The 18,050-nt window shown below is 42.6% G+C and overlaps 1 protein-coding gene across 4 annotated transcripts in view; it reads left to right on the forward strand.

The window, feature by feature from the left end:
• LOC126262227 (SUN domain-containing ossification factor) overlaps window positions 1-18,050 on the forward strand; it is a 288,931-nt gene that overhangs the window by 184,224 nt on the left and 86,657 nt on the right. Inside the window, exon 1 of one of the 4 annotated variants that reach the window (XM_049958679.1) lies at window positions 5,908-5,994. The exons of 2 other annotated variants lie outside the window; for them this stretch is intronic. The gene's annotated coding sequence lies outside the window, so the exon portion shown is untranslated. One more of the 4 variants, XM_049958680.1, reaches the window with a different exon arrangement.

Below are 18,050 nucleotides of genomic sequence, written 5' to 3' on the forward strand. Positions count from 1 at the left end.
GGTGGAACTTGTCGTTCAAGAAGAAGAGAAAGGAGAGGGAACCGTTGGTGTGCAGTAGGAGAAGAGGGAGGATGGGGAGTCTTGATGTGTAGTTTCTAAATTCATCATTATTCTTCTGGTGGTGCATTCCATAACAGCGATTAAATATGTATCGGAAACAGTAAAAATCTATATGAAGTCAAAAGAAAACGTAAATTCAACAGGGGGAATTAATATAGATTTATGGGGATAACGCCAGAAAAGTACAGTGTAGCTACAAAGGAAGCCGGCTGTTCGATGCTTGTGGAATGTGCCTTTTGAGTGCTGCGCGAGTGTATAATCCTCCCAAGTCAGATTAAAGACGACCGTGGGCGACGTGTGGTGCTAAGTTTTGTGGAACCAACGCGTACCATCACAATGAGAGCGTTGCTCATATGCCCAGCGATTTAAAGAAGAACGACGTTCTATTCGTCACACGGTATTCAGAATCTTTAAAGAACCAATATTCGTTTAAAACTGTTGAATGATTCTGCTGTCTCCAACGTTGGTCTACATCTACATAGATTCTGTATTCTGTAAGTTACTATACGGTGCCTGGAGGATGGAACACCATATCAATATTATCTATCTTTTTTTTCCTCTTCCATTCGCGTACTGAGTGAAGAAAAAATGTATAACTGTATGACTATGTATATTTCCTGACTTGTGTCATCTTTCTCATGATCCCTACGCGAAATAAACGTTGGTGGCAGCAGAATGGTCGCACAGCCCTCTTCGATTACAGGTTATCTAAATTTTGCGCGCCAGTGTTTCGCGAGAACTACGTCGTCCTTCGCGTTGGCATTGCCATTGACGTTGCCCAAGCATTTATCTTAATTTCGTATGCATTGCACGTCTCAGAATTCGCTCGATCTCTGTTGTCATGCCTACCTGATATGGACTTGAAGGGAATAATGGTATAGAAATGGATGCACTAGCGCGTTGTACGTGATTTGTTTTATAGATACATTTTCCCAGAACCTTTGCAACAAATCTAAATCGTCCATTCGCCTTTCATAATATTGATTTTACGTCATCGTTCCATTTCATATCGCTTCTTAATATTACTAATAAATATAAATGCTTTGTTGTGTGGTCAGTATGTTCACTGGTTATCAGATATTTTCGAGACATGAAATGGAATGACCACACAGTCTCAGTCGTGGATAAAGCAGGTAGCAGACTGTGGTTTAATGATAGAAGACTGGGGAACTGCAATCATTCACTCTTGAAGATAGACGGAAACTATCGCAAGAAAGCCTACTTAACAATGTTTCTAGAATCAGCTTTAAAGGATGACTCTGGGAATAAATTACAACCCCCTACGTATCCTCCCGTATGGACCGTGAGTACAAGATTAGGTTTATTGCAGCACGCACAGATGCATTTAAACAGATTCTTCCCACGCTCCATACGTGAATGGAACGGGAAAAACCCTAGTAACTGGTGCAATGGGACGTGTCCTCTACTACGCACTTCACAGTGGTTTGCAGGGTATGGATGTAGATGTACGTTTAAACAGAGCTGCCATTCATTATACCAAGTGCAAAATTTATCAGAAGTCTTTCTCAGTTCCCTTACAATCGTCCAACAACGATACTTTTCTATACGCAGCATCATTGTCTGTGAACAGTCTTATTGTGTTGCTGGTCCCATCTGATAAATCCTTTACGTAGACTGATAACATTAGAGGTCCTGTTGCGCTTCTTTGGGACACACCCGAAGCTACTTCTGTTTCTGTGAAACATTCACCGGCCGAAAGAACCTTCTGGTTTCTATCACTCAAGTGATCGTCGAGCCAATCGTGTATTTGTGGACATCAAGTGAACGTAACTTGGTTAGTAATCGACGATATGGTACAGTGTGGTACGCCTTTCGGAAACCTAAGAAGACGGAGTCGACTTTTTCACCTGCATCTGTTGTGTGAAATACGTCGATTTTATTTCACACAAGAGTCATTTCAACATAGAGCAGAGGCGCATATGAAGATAAACCAGGCGGACACTTCCCACGCGCAGTGTCCACGAATGGAAGGAGAGAGGAGGAGAGTAGGAAAGGAAACGACAAGTAACAGTACAAAGTACCCTCCACCAAGCACTGTATTGACAAAGAACGTCTCTCGACTCGAACAGGAATTTGCATTTAAACATTTGTACACAGACCCATTTCACACTTCTAATGACGCTTGCAACGACGTGTGATTGTGTTGCTCTTGGTGTGTGTACAACAGCACTTACAATCTCAGAGGAAGGTGGTTTAACACGCCAGTCAGTGAGTTACCTCAATAAGTAGTTGACATGTTCAGTATGCGTGTGTCAGTATTGTCACATATATACAGAAAAAATGAACGAAACCGTTAATGTTTGGAATGCTTTATGTATTGTGGCATCCAAGATAAGAAGGTGTAATCCAACGGAAGACGGTGTAAGACAGGATGGTGACACTTTCATGATGTTTTTGGTGGATCTTTTTATTCGGGAACATGAATATTGATTTGACCACTCAACTGATGTTGCACTGAAGAGGATAGTGGATGAAGAAAACGACTTTACAGACGATAACGCGGTTAAAAGTGTTCAACATCGTAGTGGTGGTGGCAGTGGCGGAAGCAGTACTCTTCAAAGAGAAATTGGCAGTTCTGGTGACTATGAACGTTCACCAGAAAAGAAATCCAAAATTTTCGGAATAACATCTTGAATGCATTTATGATGATTATCATACATCATTACAACCTACAATTCGTTATTGAAGAGACATCCATCTACAAAAAACACATGTAACATCAAAGTAACATTTGATAATGTGGAGAAAAAAGGCGTAATGAACAACCATTCCGAGGAAACAAGGCAATCACAGAACGAGATAAAATGGCTCATTGTATCCAAATTTGACATAGCAAGGAATGAAGGAAAATGTGCTCATTATTGGTACCTGAAATTTCGGGTAATGCAAAAAGCAAGAGAACTTGGGCACACAAGGTTTAAATGTTCTGCATCTTTCTTAGCACGTCTCAAGAAAGAATATAGAATGTACCGTAGAAACATCACTGCTATCATAACAGCAATAGATGTACGGGAAGACCAAGATATTCGCCAGTGTGGGACCCGTTTTGCCGAAGACGTAAACCGGAAACCTGCGAGTTTCCAGGTACGGTCACACTGCATTTGGAACATTGGACAAAGTGGATTTAGTCATGAACTAATTTCTGGTGCGACTCTTTGAGTTGATACCTAATTAAAAAAAAAAAAAACTGTACATTTGTTTCTTCAGGAAGTACTTTCAGTACTAAAGAGAATCTTCCACCAAACACACAGGGTGAAAATTATTGAACTATATGAAATAAAATCGTCATAACTTCTGAACGGTGTCCGTTAGGACGTTCAAATTGTTATCTTGTACATTTGGAGGTCAGCACAAGCGGAAGACCATTGAGAATCCTTTTTCATGAATGTTGTTAACGACAGTGTCACAAATAACTGAAGTGTGTATACTACTTTGTCATTCTCAGAGTGCTCACAAGGAGACAACGATAGTAAATGATTCATTTGCGGGTAAACGCATTGATCATTCCGCCAAAAACAACAAAATACGTACAGCCTATGGATGTATATTTCTTTCGGTAATATAAAATGTATGCAGGAAGTAAACAAATTCTGTATGGACACTCTGCAGTGACTTCGACTCTCAATAAAGAAATGGAATTTTCATTATGAAACTTCATTTTGTTATTCATAACCGGTTGCCTGTTCCAGTGTTTCAGCCTATGCTTCAATATTCCTGGCAAGCGGCTGGGTACAATATCCCCACACATGTTGCTGAATTCAAGAACGCAATTCAAGTGGCATTTGATTTTGCAGTTCAGAAATGTGATTCTCAGGATCGTCCAGATATTGCTTTCGCCAGGGGTGGCTCTTGTCATTCTGCATTCTTGTTTCATGCATTTTGTTGAGGAACCTCATTTTCATTTTTATAATCCAATAGTGGCCAAACTAAGAGTAACATAATCGAATGCTTTCACCGTCGTAACGACAGTGGTACGGAAAGCTCTTAAATTCAGCTGGAACACCGAGTCCTTGTTCGAACCGAGAGACGTCCCTTGTGAGATTTGCAAAGTGTTTATGCAGCTCTAGATGCAGAGGAGAAAGAGGGAAGAGGAAGGAAAGGGCTAAATTTGATTTGCTAAGGTCGGAAACGTCGAACAGATGTGCAGAACTATGGACCTATATCTCTAACGTCGATCAGTTGTAGAATTTTGGAACACGTATTATGTTCGAGTATAAAGACTTTTCTGGAGACTAGAAATCTACTCTGTAGGAATCAGCATGGGTTTCGAAAAAGACGATCGTGTGAAACCCAGCTCGCGTTATTCGTCCACGAGACTGTGTTTCTTGACTTCCGTAAGGTGTTCGATACAGTTCCCCACAGTCGTTTAATGAACAAAGTAAAAGCATGTGGACTATCAGACCAATTGTGTGATTGGATTGAAGAGTTCCTAGATAACAGAACGCAGCATGTCATTCTCAATGGAGAGAAGTCTTCCGAAGTAAGAGTGATTTCAGGTGTGACGCAGGGGAGTGTCGTAGGACCGTTGCTGTTCACAATATACATAAATGACCTTGTGGATGACATCGAAAGTTCACTGAGGCTTTTTGCGGATGATGCTGTGGTATATCGAGAGGTTGTAAAAATGGAAAATTGTACTGAAATGCAGGAGGATCTGCAGCGAATTGACACATGGTGCAGGGAATGGCAATTGAATCTAAATGTAGACAAGTGTAATGTGCTGCGAATACATAGACAGAAAGATCCCTTATCATTTAGCTACAATATAGCAGGTCAGCAACTGGAAGCAGTTAATTCCATAAATTATCTGGGAGTACGCATTAGGAGTGATTTAAAATGGAATGATCATATAAAGTTGATCGTCGGTAAAGCAGATGCCAGACTGAGATTCATTGGAAGAATCCTAAGGAAATGCAATCCGAAAAAAAAAGAAAGTAGGTTACAGTACGCTTGTTCGCCCACTGCTTGAATACTGCTCAGCAGTGTGGGATCTGTACCAGATAGGGTTGATAGAAGAGATAGAGAAGATCCAACGGAGAGCAGCGCGCTTCGTTACAGGATCATTTAGTAATCGCGAAAGCGTTACGGAATTGATAGATAAACTCCAGTGGAAGACTCTGCAGGAGAGACGCTCAGTAGCTCGGTACGAGCTTTTGTTGAAGTTTCGAGAACATACCTTCAGCGAGGAGTCAAGCAGTATATTGGTCCCTCCTACGTATATCTCGCGAAGAGACCATGAGGATAAAATCAGAGAGATTAGAGCCCACACAGAGGCATACCGACAATCCTCCTTTCCGCGAACAATTCGAGACTGGAATAGAAGGGATAACCGATAGAGGTACTCAAGGTACCCTCCGCCACATACCGTCAGGTGTCTTGCGGAGTATGGATGTAGATGTAGATGTTCACAAACTGGGATGGCGGCTAGACTGTATTGCGTTGTGGTGGGATGCCAAGAGTGTGTAGATCCGCACACTATTGTTCCTGCAGGCGTGGCAGCGACCTTAGTTCAGAGTTTGATCATCGTTTCGGAAATTCGACTTCCCGCTTCTATTTATTGACTCAGCGCGTGGTAGACCTGTACTGGTGGGCAGATGTGACAGGTTGGGCGAGGGAGGAAGGCGAGAGGACCTGGCAGGTTGTGGCGGCGGCGGCGGCGGCGGCGCCGTCGAGTCGCGACGCTCTGCCGACGTCGGCGTCGGCATTGCCCGCATCCGCGGAAGGCCAAGCCCGCGTGCGAGATCGATGACAGGCGGCGCTTGGCGGGCCGGCCGCGAGAGCGCGCGCGCGTCGGCGGGCCACGCCACTCTGCGCCAGGCGGGCGACTGCGGCCGGCGGAGCAGGAGCGCGCGCCGCCCTCGCCCTTCCAGTCCGTTGCCGATGGCACGTCGGCGCGCCGCAGCGCTAGCGCAGGTACTCGCCGCCACGGCCCACGCTACCCCGCTTCACCTTGCTGCATCTCTAGGCACGCCTCCTACTAGCGCCACTTGCTATATTGACACCCTTATCGACGAACCACTGTCCGCTTTGGACTTTGAGAGCGCATCACAGACTTCGAGAAAGGAGCGTCACCGGCGTCGTATCCACGGCAAGCGGCGTGTGGAGGTAAATGGTGAGCACAACCGGTCAGTTCGGTATTTCTGGCCTGCTCCAGTGTTCTGCATAGTTGAGCTAAAGCCAAGTGGAAGAGTGGCACGAGCGGTCTTGTAAGTTGCCATAAACTGAGTTTTGGGCGGATTCGTGTGCATGCTGTTACTGACGAGTGAAGAGACTTTAAATGATAGTGGACACAGTGGAATTAATGTTGATACTCTAAACATTTTTCGAAGTGGGACTATGTCAAATTCGTCATGATTGTCTTGGATCGTCAGTGAGATGCCTTGTCATTCACGTTTATGTATCTGCTTCCAATGGGCTTTCACCTTTCCAAATGTGGACTGCTTGCATAATATGAGGGATTCAATGCTTTATTGCACCTGGCTATATTATCAGCACGTACACAGCATGTAGTGTCGTAAACATTGGCCCATTAACATGTAGGGTAAATGCATGGTGCATGGTTGAGTGCGCCTTAGGCGATGCAGACCTTATAGTTAACGCCTTATGGTAGTGGGAACTATATAGAAGCGTTAGAGAGAGAGAGAGAGAGAGAGAGAGAGAGAGAGAGAGAGAGAGAGAGAGAGAGAGTGGAGCGGGGGCGGGGGACATATTTAGTACTGCAGATATTAACAATATTTATACGGAGTGAGAATAACGGTACAATTGTTTCGTGATTGCTGGTTTCGCTTGGTACAAAAGATCTTCCAAACATTCCTCCACCACAACATCCGGAGTGATCACGGGTTCTTACAGACCCAATGCCTTCTTTGAGTTTGCACATAGGTACAGGTTAACAAAGAACGTCCTTCACTTGTGTTAAAGGCAAGTACTTCAGTCTTTTGTCATGGGTGTAAACAATGGCGAGGCAGCTATTAAAGGAACCAGTATATAGTACATATGTTTTTTTGTACTTCTACTGCATAAGGTTATGCCATTTTGTTTTGCTACCATGCCTTTCCTACAGTATACTTATGTAATGCACCTCTTTCTCCGGGGGACAAACAATATTATCAATATTATCAGTAGTAGCATATTAAGCTACATATTTTAAACCTGTGGTCTCCCTGGTGTGCCTAGTCGACCACAAGTCCCCGTCACGCTGTTCACTCTAACAGAGTACATACGGGGTTGAAGACATGGAGAAAGAAAGGTATCACAATTTGAGTTTAGAGTAATATCTTTCTTACCTTTATTGGTCGTTGTTGTACGCTCGTGGTCCAGTGATGAATCTCGCTATTCGCTGTTTGTCTGTGACAGCAAACTGTTACAGTATTACCAAGACTGGTAAACGCTTTCTCTGTTGACAACTACCACTCATTCGATCTACAAGCAGTATTAAACATCTGCAGTCTACGTGATTACTTGGTTGTCATTGCCACTGAGAAATCATGAATTATGCTCAGAACATTTTTTGATGATAGGCACATACTGTAACGTGATTTTAGCAAAAACCATACTGGCACTCGGACTTTCTATCATTTGCCCCAAATCACTGTGTGGACGTAGCGTTTATATACAGTAATTTGGTTCGTCAGTTGAGGCAGCAAGGCACCAACATATCGGCGAGAGTCCATGTTCAGCATTACAATAACACAAGAGGCAGAAATACAATCGTTACTTCTTACAGGATACAGTGACCTAGAAACTGTATCATGTACAGAAACATTGACTGATGTGTGGTTGTAGACGTTGGATATATGTTGAAAATATCAGCAGCTTCTGACGCAAGAGCACAGTGTCACTTCATTTAAGCGCGACTATAAAAGCAAATAACATACTGGAAAAATCTGTTCCTAATGCTCAATGTATTTTTCGTAGTGGATTTGCGAAGTGTAGGAGGTACTGTTACGATAGAAGCACGAACGTTCTGGACACTTCAGGGCAAAAATTCATCTATAATTTAGTATGTCTTGGCGGAGCATGGAATCAGCTAAATTCCTATCTCAGTAGATTTGAGAAGTGTATGTGCACTTACCCTGGATAATCTGCATCTAGAAGCATTTAAGTCAAGCGAGAGGTAGCATTGTGTTAGAGCCCGGACTGTAGTTTGGAAAGAGTTAATTGAAAACCGCCTCCGTCCATCATGATAGTGTTTCCCCTTTGCTCCCTAACTCTCACTAGTTCGAATTTCTTCCCTTGAAATAGTTATCTTTTTTTAATTGTTGGTATGTGTGGGACAGTCTACAGTAGAGAAGAGGCGTAGTTTCCTTTGTAAATAGCAATTATTTCTTGTTCATTCTATAAGGACTTCGATTAAACATGAAAAAAATTTGCCTCTTGTCTGGTCAGATTGGTGAAGGTTTCATTTCTTCGGTTCTGATAGGTAAAGTTGTTTTGAAGAAAATTTTATCTCCAGCTGAGCTTCACTAATATTTGACGTGCGCATTTAATAGCACGTGCGGTAGTTAGTGGTGTGTATCGCTGACATATGGTGTGGGGCCCAAAGACTCTAGAAATGTATTTCGTTTCGAAGAAACCAAATTTTAACACATCCTGTGGAGGACCCTACCACCATTTGATCTCCGGGAAAGCTTTACGTTAAGTTCTGATACATCCAGATGCGTGATGAATAGTCTCCGGTATTATGAACGAATTGATGCGGCACGCAATCGACGCCCTAGTTGACTTCTTGAATGTTTAATGGGGTAACTTCTGGGATTTGATTAGGGCGCTATAGCAACTGCAGCGACAGCGAAATGGTTCTGGCTTTTGCGGACAGTCATTTACTGGTCCAGAAAGCAGTGGCGGCATTGTTTCCACCACCCTGTCGTCGCTGCTATTTATCTGAAAGACACCCGCGCGACGCTTAAAACAGCTCAATTTTCTCCTGACGGATCATTCTCACTGACCGGGCGTCAGAAGTTGTACACAGTATTAGACAATTGTCTACCACTTTGTTCGGACAGTATAGGCTATATTTCAACGGATCCTATCATAATTTCGTAGACCTGTCAAGGGATGAGTTGCGCCCACCTGACGTTTCCTTCGAGAAACTCAGCGGTAGAGCTGTGTTCCTCTAGCGGTTGTGATCTCTCCCGGAATGTCCTCGCGTTTGCTACTCTGCAGTCTGCCCCTTGAAAACAGTTCTCCGTTGTCAGAAAACAGATGTAAGACGGACGATGGCGCATTGTGACAACAAAAAACAAAAAAACTCGCATTACTAACGAACTATGTCGTATTGTATTATTGCGCTACCATTCTTAGACCTTGAACTGTTTTCTTTCACTGCGACAAATTCCATTAAGTAAAGCTCAGTGACAGTGGACGGGCAGTTTACTATAGATATTTCAAGACGATTACATCAACAAACATCGGGGAGAAATGTTTGACAAGATTAGTTGGACAGTGCTGTCGAACAAGATTAAGCATACATCACTCTGCGTTAACTAGTTCCTTACTCTCATAAGCTTTGTGGTGAAGTGGAACTACACGGTTAGTTAGTAGTGAAACCGGAAAATCAGCGAATTACGCAGTATATTACTTATTTAAAACGTTCTATCTTCAGTAACACCGATTTCCAACCGGTACATCATGAAAAACCGAAAATTCTCGTATCCAACAATAGTGTTCTGATTATCTAACAGCCATCAAGAAGCAGCTGATGTTAAGTTTACCCCAAGTCTGCAGTGCTATCAGCTATTGGAGACATTAGTTCTAAGGAGCGCCATATCCCTGCCCTGTTTTTGTTGAACTCTGAAGTTAACGCTACGATGTGAATAATTCGTGTACTCACCGCTGTGCCGATACACATCTTCTGTTGCCTCCTCCGCAAACCGGTGCCAGGCAGATTGCCACAAAGTTGCCGGGAATAAAGTTGTAAAATGTGAACTTCACGGTAAAAGGTTGCCCGTGCAGTAAAAATATTATCGCTCCTTTACTGCCAGTCGTTGAAGACGTTGCAGCATTATCTCCCACAGAAACCTCGCGTACCTTCGGATGCCAAGGGAGAAAATCTGGCTGCACACAGTGTCTCGAATAATAAGTATCATGCAGCACAACGAGCAGTCATTCGGTTGGTTCCTTTTTCTGTTATTAGGAAATAGTTGTCAGGTAATTTGTTGTATGACTGCGATAGTGAGATATGCTTTTGCAAGATGTAAGTGAAATAGAAAACTGTTAGGAGACTGTCAGGTTCAGCTTCCTAATTGCAAAGGTTTTCATTTTTTGTCACAGTGGCAGCTTCAAATATATGTTGTATGTAGGTAACTGATCAGCGTGTATGGGGAATGCGTCGGCGACGGACAGAGAAGGGAGAGGGTGAAACATGGCGCCGACGTACAGCTCACTCCAGTAGCAACCAGGGGACTGCAGAGCTTAACTTCCCCATGTGATGGACACTTGTCCACATTTACGGAGACAGGTGTTTGAAATGTAACCCAGCACATTGGCGGATTCAGGTTATCAGCAATTGGGCACTCATCATTCCTCGGTTCGCCTTGCAACCAAACCAACTGTTGGTGATAACATTTTCCTGTCAGAAATCGAACAAGCTGAGTCGAGCGCCATGCATAAGTGTGCTTTAGCAACCTCGGATACGGATGCGGATAGCTCAGTGACACGTCAGGAGGAATACGTGTTTCCTTAAGATAAAAATGAAACTGAGTAAAAAGACATCTTCTGCTGTCACACATCCAATCTGGACGCTCTGTGGGGCTTCCGGTGTGGGTTTGCAGAAGCACGAAGCAAGCGGCTCTAAGGTTAAAGGTCGAGGAGGAACTTCACTTCGGTCTTCAAAATAAGCACAACTCAGGACATATTAATATGAAACCTGATGTATTACAGCGAAGGTGCTCCATTGTAGAATCGCAAGCAGTGTCAGTGCAGTTAGACAACGTATGAGTAGTACAGTTACGTCTAAATAGTAAATAACCAGCTTACCTAAGCAAGAATCAACAAAAACGCAGTTAGCGGTGGTAAGCGAAAACAGCCATTTTGAAATCGTGAAGTCGCTGTCAATACATACAGGAGCGTTACCAATGGCAGTTTCTGTAATCAGAAGCGTGCATAATTCGGACCTGAAATATTCCGACAAAATGTATCTGCAATGTCACTAGCGCTTCCGTCCTGGGTTACAAATATGACGGCAGTATGCATGCGGAGCATTTTTCTCCTGTCACTTCGTGCAGCACACGCCACACAGTATTAACTATAAACCAGTGTACTGTTGGTATATGAAGAAAGGACAGGTTCTCTTAGAGATGCTGCGCAGCTGTTCTCTACCTGAGGGCAGAGTGGATATTTTTTTTTCCTTTATGGTAGTCTAAAAACTGGAAAAATAGTGTGTACAATATTATTCCTGTTAAGATAACTTGCAGATACCACACTGCACAAGGCATTAAGATTAGTTCCTCGTTAGTCAAATTGACTAAATTCGAAGAAAACTTGTTTCCATGAGACGTGTAAATTTCGTCAGTGACAGTAGCTTTGATGTCTTCTAATGTGAGCCTGTCATCAGTTTTGTAATCACGTGGTTTACTGATTCACGCTAAGGGAAAAGTCATTAATTATGTTTCTTCATTGGCTGTCCTTATTAGCAGTTTACATTATTGTAATTCCTACGGAACATTTCCGTTTTAGAGTAATTGAAATGTGAAATATTTCCCTCATGTTGGAGTTAATTCAAAGCGCAATTAGTAACCCTCATTCGCAGATACACAGTATAGTGTCTTCAGCGTGTAAGATGATCCCGGCTCTAATTTTTGGGAATGACGTATGATATTGTTATATGCAGGCGTAAGACTGCCATTCTGTTACTGGTTACGTGTCTGAGGTACGTTCCTTCCCTCCGTGCTGAAATTAGTTTCCGAAGTTACACAGAATTAACAAACAGGAGGTCTCAACGCAGACCGAAATCTACCTTACAGTTGCTCCCGACAACTGTAAATTTCCAGAACAAAAATAACCTTGTTGACAGTTGAAAACTGTTGGCCACCTTGTAACGCGAAACCGAGATTGTGGCTAAAGCGGGCAACTTTCTGAACTCTGACCTGACCTGGAAGTTTGTTTCGGTACAGACATCGCTGTAGAGTGAAAGTTCCATTTGAGGGTGATATCAAGAATTTGGTGGTGTGTGGGAATTCTGCGGACTCAGGCTGACACATTACAATCACACCGAAATGGTCAAAATTACGTTTTTGTTTGCGCGTAATGCTGAGTAAATTACGTCCTGGCGAAGAATTTTAGCAGAAATTGTTTTTCAGACAAATTTTCCTAGTATTTTTGAGCAAAGTTTAATTCCACTTCTTGTTTTAGACTTCTTGTTTGAGAGGTGACTTTCCAATGTGTCAAATCCTGTACGACATTAAATTACTGTAGTACTTCATTATTATTCGCCCTTTAACCAGTAATCGCGTGTTTGACATAGTCTAAAAGGCGAGACAGAGGACGCCACAGTTTGTTTGCGCAACGTCCTTCAGGTCACCGTTAGTGCAGTAAGAGCGTTACGTAAGGTAGGAACGGGACACCCGTTCTAGCATTTCTCCGACAGCCGGCGTTCATCGGAAATTGTACCGCGGCGCCTTTCACACGTATTGTTATTCCTCGCGGAGCCATGGCTGTTAACTTTACAGCGCCGGGCATTTTACACCCCGTATCTCGGATGTACTTTCCACCGCAATCGGGAACTACTTTCACGTATGGAAGAGCTACGACTTAACTCAGGGCTCATATCTCTGGCTTTGTCACGCTGCATTACACAACTTTAATACGTTCATTAGTACATTGAAACCGAACTCTGAAAACATTCACAATCGTCGACCGATGACCTCAACAGTTTGGTCCCTAAGGAATTCACACACACAATCGTCGGAGCAGTGCGCCGGACATGAACTACAGGGTGCGGCGCTTAAATGCAGACAAATTTCAGTTTGAATTTCCCGCCATATCGTAGTTCCACCGGAGGTCGCGATTGGCGTTCATGAAAGCCACGGGCATCTAGTAAACAGTCAGAACCTCAAAATGGCAGAGATGTTACGGACAAACGCAGAGTACGATCGAAAAACCGCGATCATCGAAAGTATTCACGCTGGGCGTGATTCTTCGGGTACCCGAGATCAACTGTTCACGATATTGTGGCCAAGTATAATACTTCGGAGAAGTCTGGGGAAGGTTCCACTAACATGACGAGGAAATCTCATTCGAGGAAACGCGTGTCGTGAACTGTCGCAGTCGTCAAAAAGGTTCAGGCGCTGATTTCAGAGGACCGCAATCGCCGAGGAAACTGGCGTCGGTATAGAATGTCAGCGAGTGAACAATGCGTCGGATGGCAGAGGACCTCATACGAGCCATTTAGTCCAAAACTGGCTCTCGCATAACATTGACATGTTCTGGTCAAAGGAGTTCCGGATCCCGAATAGCCCGGATTTGAACCTCCTCGAGTACTATGGTTGGAGCGTAGTCGAAAGTGTTACCAATGAGACGAGGCACCCTAATGTCGCATCTCTACGCACCTCTATCGAAACAGCGTTGGCGAATATGGATACCACTCTTCAAGAGTACGTGCGATCGCTTCCGTACAAGATTGTAGGTGGTCATCGCGACTGAAGCGGATTATATCGAGTAATGTTACTCTTGAAAGATACTACTACTTAATGTAAGAGGATTTTAATTTGTTTTGTTTTAATAAATTTGCTTTGAAAAAGTTTAATTTGTCCGGATTTAGGCTCCCAACCATGCTTAACGCAACACTGTGTCTGAACCATGCCGACACATTTCATGGACTGACCGCATTCTGGTTGAACCACAGTTGGGCCATCCCGATTTTGGTTTTCGGTAGTTGCCCTAAATCTTATTTTTTTTTTTTTTCAGATCCGTGACTGCCCCTTCAGGTAACTATCCTGATGCATCCGTGTGCAATTGAGAGAGAACTACTGTTTTTAATTACCTCGATCTCAAACTGGCTGTAAAGTAGTCTCTCACCGACCGTCTCAACTTTTGAACTTATCGCTTGCTCCTCTCGAGATTTTCCGATCTTCAAAGAGGCTCGCATGTCATACAGGGGGACGAGTAGTCCGGAGAGAAGAGATAGTCATGAAGTTGTTGTCAATGAAAATTGTATTCTCTTTTATGGAGAACACAGAGCATTGTACATCTTCATTGAGATCAAAGCTAATAGTTTTCAAAATAAACTTTGTAAGCAGCAGTTCTGGACAGCAGATGAGGTCGAGAGGGAGGATGTGTGTACAAAACATTCTCGAGGGTCGCAGCCGCGGTGGTCTTGGAGAGATGACTTGGATGATGCGGTAGGTACAGACTTCATTTTCATGGTCAGTGCAACACAGAGCAATAAGGGCACGAACAAAGTAAACCATATTGAGGGTGGTCAGGCGTAATTCATCAGTTAAGTATGTTAATGGCGCCACAACATAAGAAAACTGTAAAAGCGTCGTAGACTTCGTGGAACGTTCTGTGTAGTTAAAGGAATGAATTGGTAATATGCTGTCAACAGAGGAAGAGTACAAAGCCATTTGAGGTATGGAGAAAGCGAATGTGCAGGGAGATGACGTTTGTGTAGTAGAAATAAGAGTTTGAAGAAAACTGGCACAAAATAACTTCAACATATTTACGTAATGTCTGCGATGGAAGACACTTGCTTAAAGATGGATTTCCTTTCTTAAGAAAGGAGAAATAAAGAAAAGGAAAAACCATGGACCCATTAGTCTATTATCGGTAATACACAAGATAAGTCATCACTATTTTCATACATAAGACACTGATATTTCAAATTTTGACTCCGTTTCAACAAAATCTGTACTCGTAACCTCTGAGAAATAAGTCATTAAAGCAACAGATGTTGGTTTACAGAAGAATATACACGTCCATTAGACTTAGAGGTCAGTGGTAATTTCAGAATTGAGAGAAGTGGAGCAGAGAGATCCAATAGCAAAATTACTCTCAGCAGCCCTTAAGGAAGTTTTCGGTTCGTTAATCAGGGCAAAAAGAAGAAATAATACGATCCATTGGTACGTATCTGAATCACCTGAGTTTGGCGGATGACGTGGTACAGTTTGTCTATAGTGTAGTTAAAACCGAAAAGAAGAGTTTAATAGAGCAAACTTGAAAGTAATGCTAAAAATCAGTCATGACGGTTAAATAACATTTAATCGAGACAGAAAATAAAAGGGTACAAATTGACAGTGGCGCTGTAGTGTGTTCATGTGTTTTACGAAAGAGTAAAAATGGCCCGTTGGTTTTGGTAATATAATTTATGTCTTGGGAACTTGAAACTGGATGTTGCTGAGTGAACATTTTTGTTGCTACTAGCAGAGACAGAACAACAAATGTATCAGGGACAGACTGGAAAGTAAGATAAGCACAGCTTAGTACCAAAATGCATGGAAACGCCTACAGGCGGCTATCATCGTGAAGTGGGTGTCAAATGGAGTGATGATATATGATACGCCTTATGTATTGTCATTTGCAATTATTACGCTAAAAAAGTTGAGATAACGTGTGAAGGGAAAACCTGCAGTACTACAGTTAATTTCCATGAGTAGAGTCATAAATAATGACTATGATAGTTCATGGTATGAACTTCAAAATGTGAGAGATTGAGATTAAATAACAAATAAGTAGTCCAGGTAAAACACTGTAAGATGAATTAGTGTAGAGAGTACTGCAGGCGTATCACGTTCATACATGCTTGCTATAGAGCCTTTATGATAGTATATTGTTTTTGAGAACGCTCAACTCCAGTAATAAATTAGCGGCCACGACAGAGTTGGCAAGAAACCCGGAATCGTCATGCATCTTATGACTGTGTAGGATTTTCGTAAGTTATTTTCCTTCGCTGCCGTCGTTCTCAGCTCCTTATAGATTTGAGTAGTGCCGTTCCTCCGTGTGTGTGTGTGTGTGTGTGTGTGTGTGTGTGTGTTTAACGTGAACGCCGAACTTGTTAACAGGATGAGACGCAGATGTAAAAAATGAATGCTGCACTGTAGCTGGATGCCACGTATGTCACGAGTTGTGACATGTGATTTCCTGCTCCAACTGGCACACGTTGCATATGCAAATTGACAACTTGCGTGTCCTGACTGCCGCTACACAGGATGACTTATTTCAGTTTCCGCTATTTCGTGCTAAACAGCGAAATTCACGTCCAGATCTCAGTGAACTGCATTTTACTCCCAGATTCAATGGCATATGAACGTAGCGTTGAACCATTTATCTTGAATATTCGTCTTTGTTGCAGAGACCCGTTCTGGAGACTGCCATAACTTCTATGGAATGTGTTTTTCGGCCGATTACTCCCTCCTATCGCAGCTAGCTTCTCCAGGAACCTGAACCTGTTTCACTGCCTTTCTATTTTTAAGACTCTTTCTCTCTTGACGCAGCGGTTTTGTTGTGTCCTCGATAGTGGGCAATTTATTTTTATACACAACGTGCTGCAGCTTCAGCTTTCCCTTCTAGGATTCTGTTTACCAATGGGCGGTAGATGGATGTCGGCATGGTTGGTTCCCAGTACAACTTGGGCTAGTACAAGGAGGCCGTGAGCTAAGTCATTCAATAACTCACAGGAAACCATATTATTTAGTTTTGTATTATACAGTTGCAACTTTCTCCAGAGTCCTTTCAGTAGTTTGAAGGACGTTGACCGGTTATCAGTCTCGTTGGGACCAGTTTACGGCGAAGAGATGATTTAAATTACGCAGAATTATTTTTTTACGTGCGATCCATTCTTCAGCAGCTATATTTGGACCGGTATACGTTCACAATAACCAGGTTGATAGGGAAACCGCTTAAATATAGAAAATACGAATGTCTTGTTTAACGTAGAATGTATAGCTTCCAGGAAGAAATAGAGTGGCTATTATTTCCAGGTCCGAACCGTTTCGGTGAAGCGATTGTGAACGGACGGTAGAAGACATGCGATTGTTATTTTTAGCAGTATTCTGAACCAATAAATAGGACATAGACTTTGCTTATCTGCTGAACTTCGCTATCGAAATACACTAAAAGCTGGCGGTTACTTTTTGCCTTCTTGTGCTTTTGGATGAGAACATTCTTACATTGTTCATTTTCAAGTGATACTAGACTGAGGATGGATACCATTTTCGTGAATAAAGTTGTATTGCGTAGCTGATAGTGATGAGTCGTGTTACCAATGGTTACACAGGTATGCAAAAAATATTTTTTGAAAGTTGTTTGTATGTACTTTGTATTTCAAAAATGCAATCCATTTTTTCTATCACGTCAGGTTTTCTTACAAAAAGGGACTATTTTTGGTTATAACAAAACTTAATCAATGTATCACATTTTTTCCAACGTTATAAAATTTTATTTATAAATCATGTTCTAAACTACATTTTCAGTACACTTCCATTTCTCTTTCAGTTCATAAGTCCTTATAACAACGCTTTCACCTTCTGTCGAAGCTTCTTTTATTGCTTTTCCGGCTGTGGACTCGTTGAAGGCCATATCTCTTTATCATCCAGCAGTAGTCCGCTATCATATTGACGTTCCATCTTCCTTGATATCTTCTTTCCATTTCTTTGATGTCTTGGTGGAATCTTTCGCGGCGCTCTTTACTTAAATCACCAAGGTTTGCAGGGAAGTAGTCCAGATGAGAGTGGAGAAAATGGACTTTAATGCTCATGTTACAGCCCAACTTCAAGTTGTCGAGCATGTCTGCGACGGTTGTCTTGTAGTTTGGATCTCTCTTGTTTCCTAGGTAACCGGTAACAACTAATTTGTAAGATGTCCATGCTGCCTTTTCTTTTGTTTCCATTTTGTCCACAAAGTTGGGATCTGTCATTAGAAAACTAATGTCCGGTGCGACAAAGATTCCTTCCTTTAGCTTTGCCTCGGATAAAGCAAGAAACTGTCCACGAAGAGATCTTAAACACTACCCTTCTTTTGGCTATGCATTAACA

Source organism: Schistocerca nitens, chromosome 6 (genome assembly GCF_023898315.1).
Source record: "Schistocerca nitens isolate TAMUIC-IGC-003100 chromosome 6, iqSchNite1.1, whole genome shotgun sequence".
In the NCBI taxonomy this organism is placed as follows: Eukaryota; Metazoa; Arthropoda; class Insecta; order Orthoptera; family Acrididae; genus Schistocerca; species Schistocerca nitens.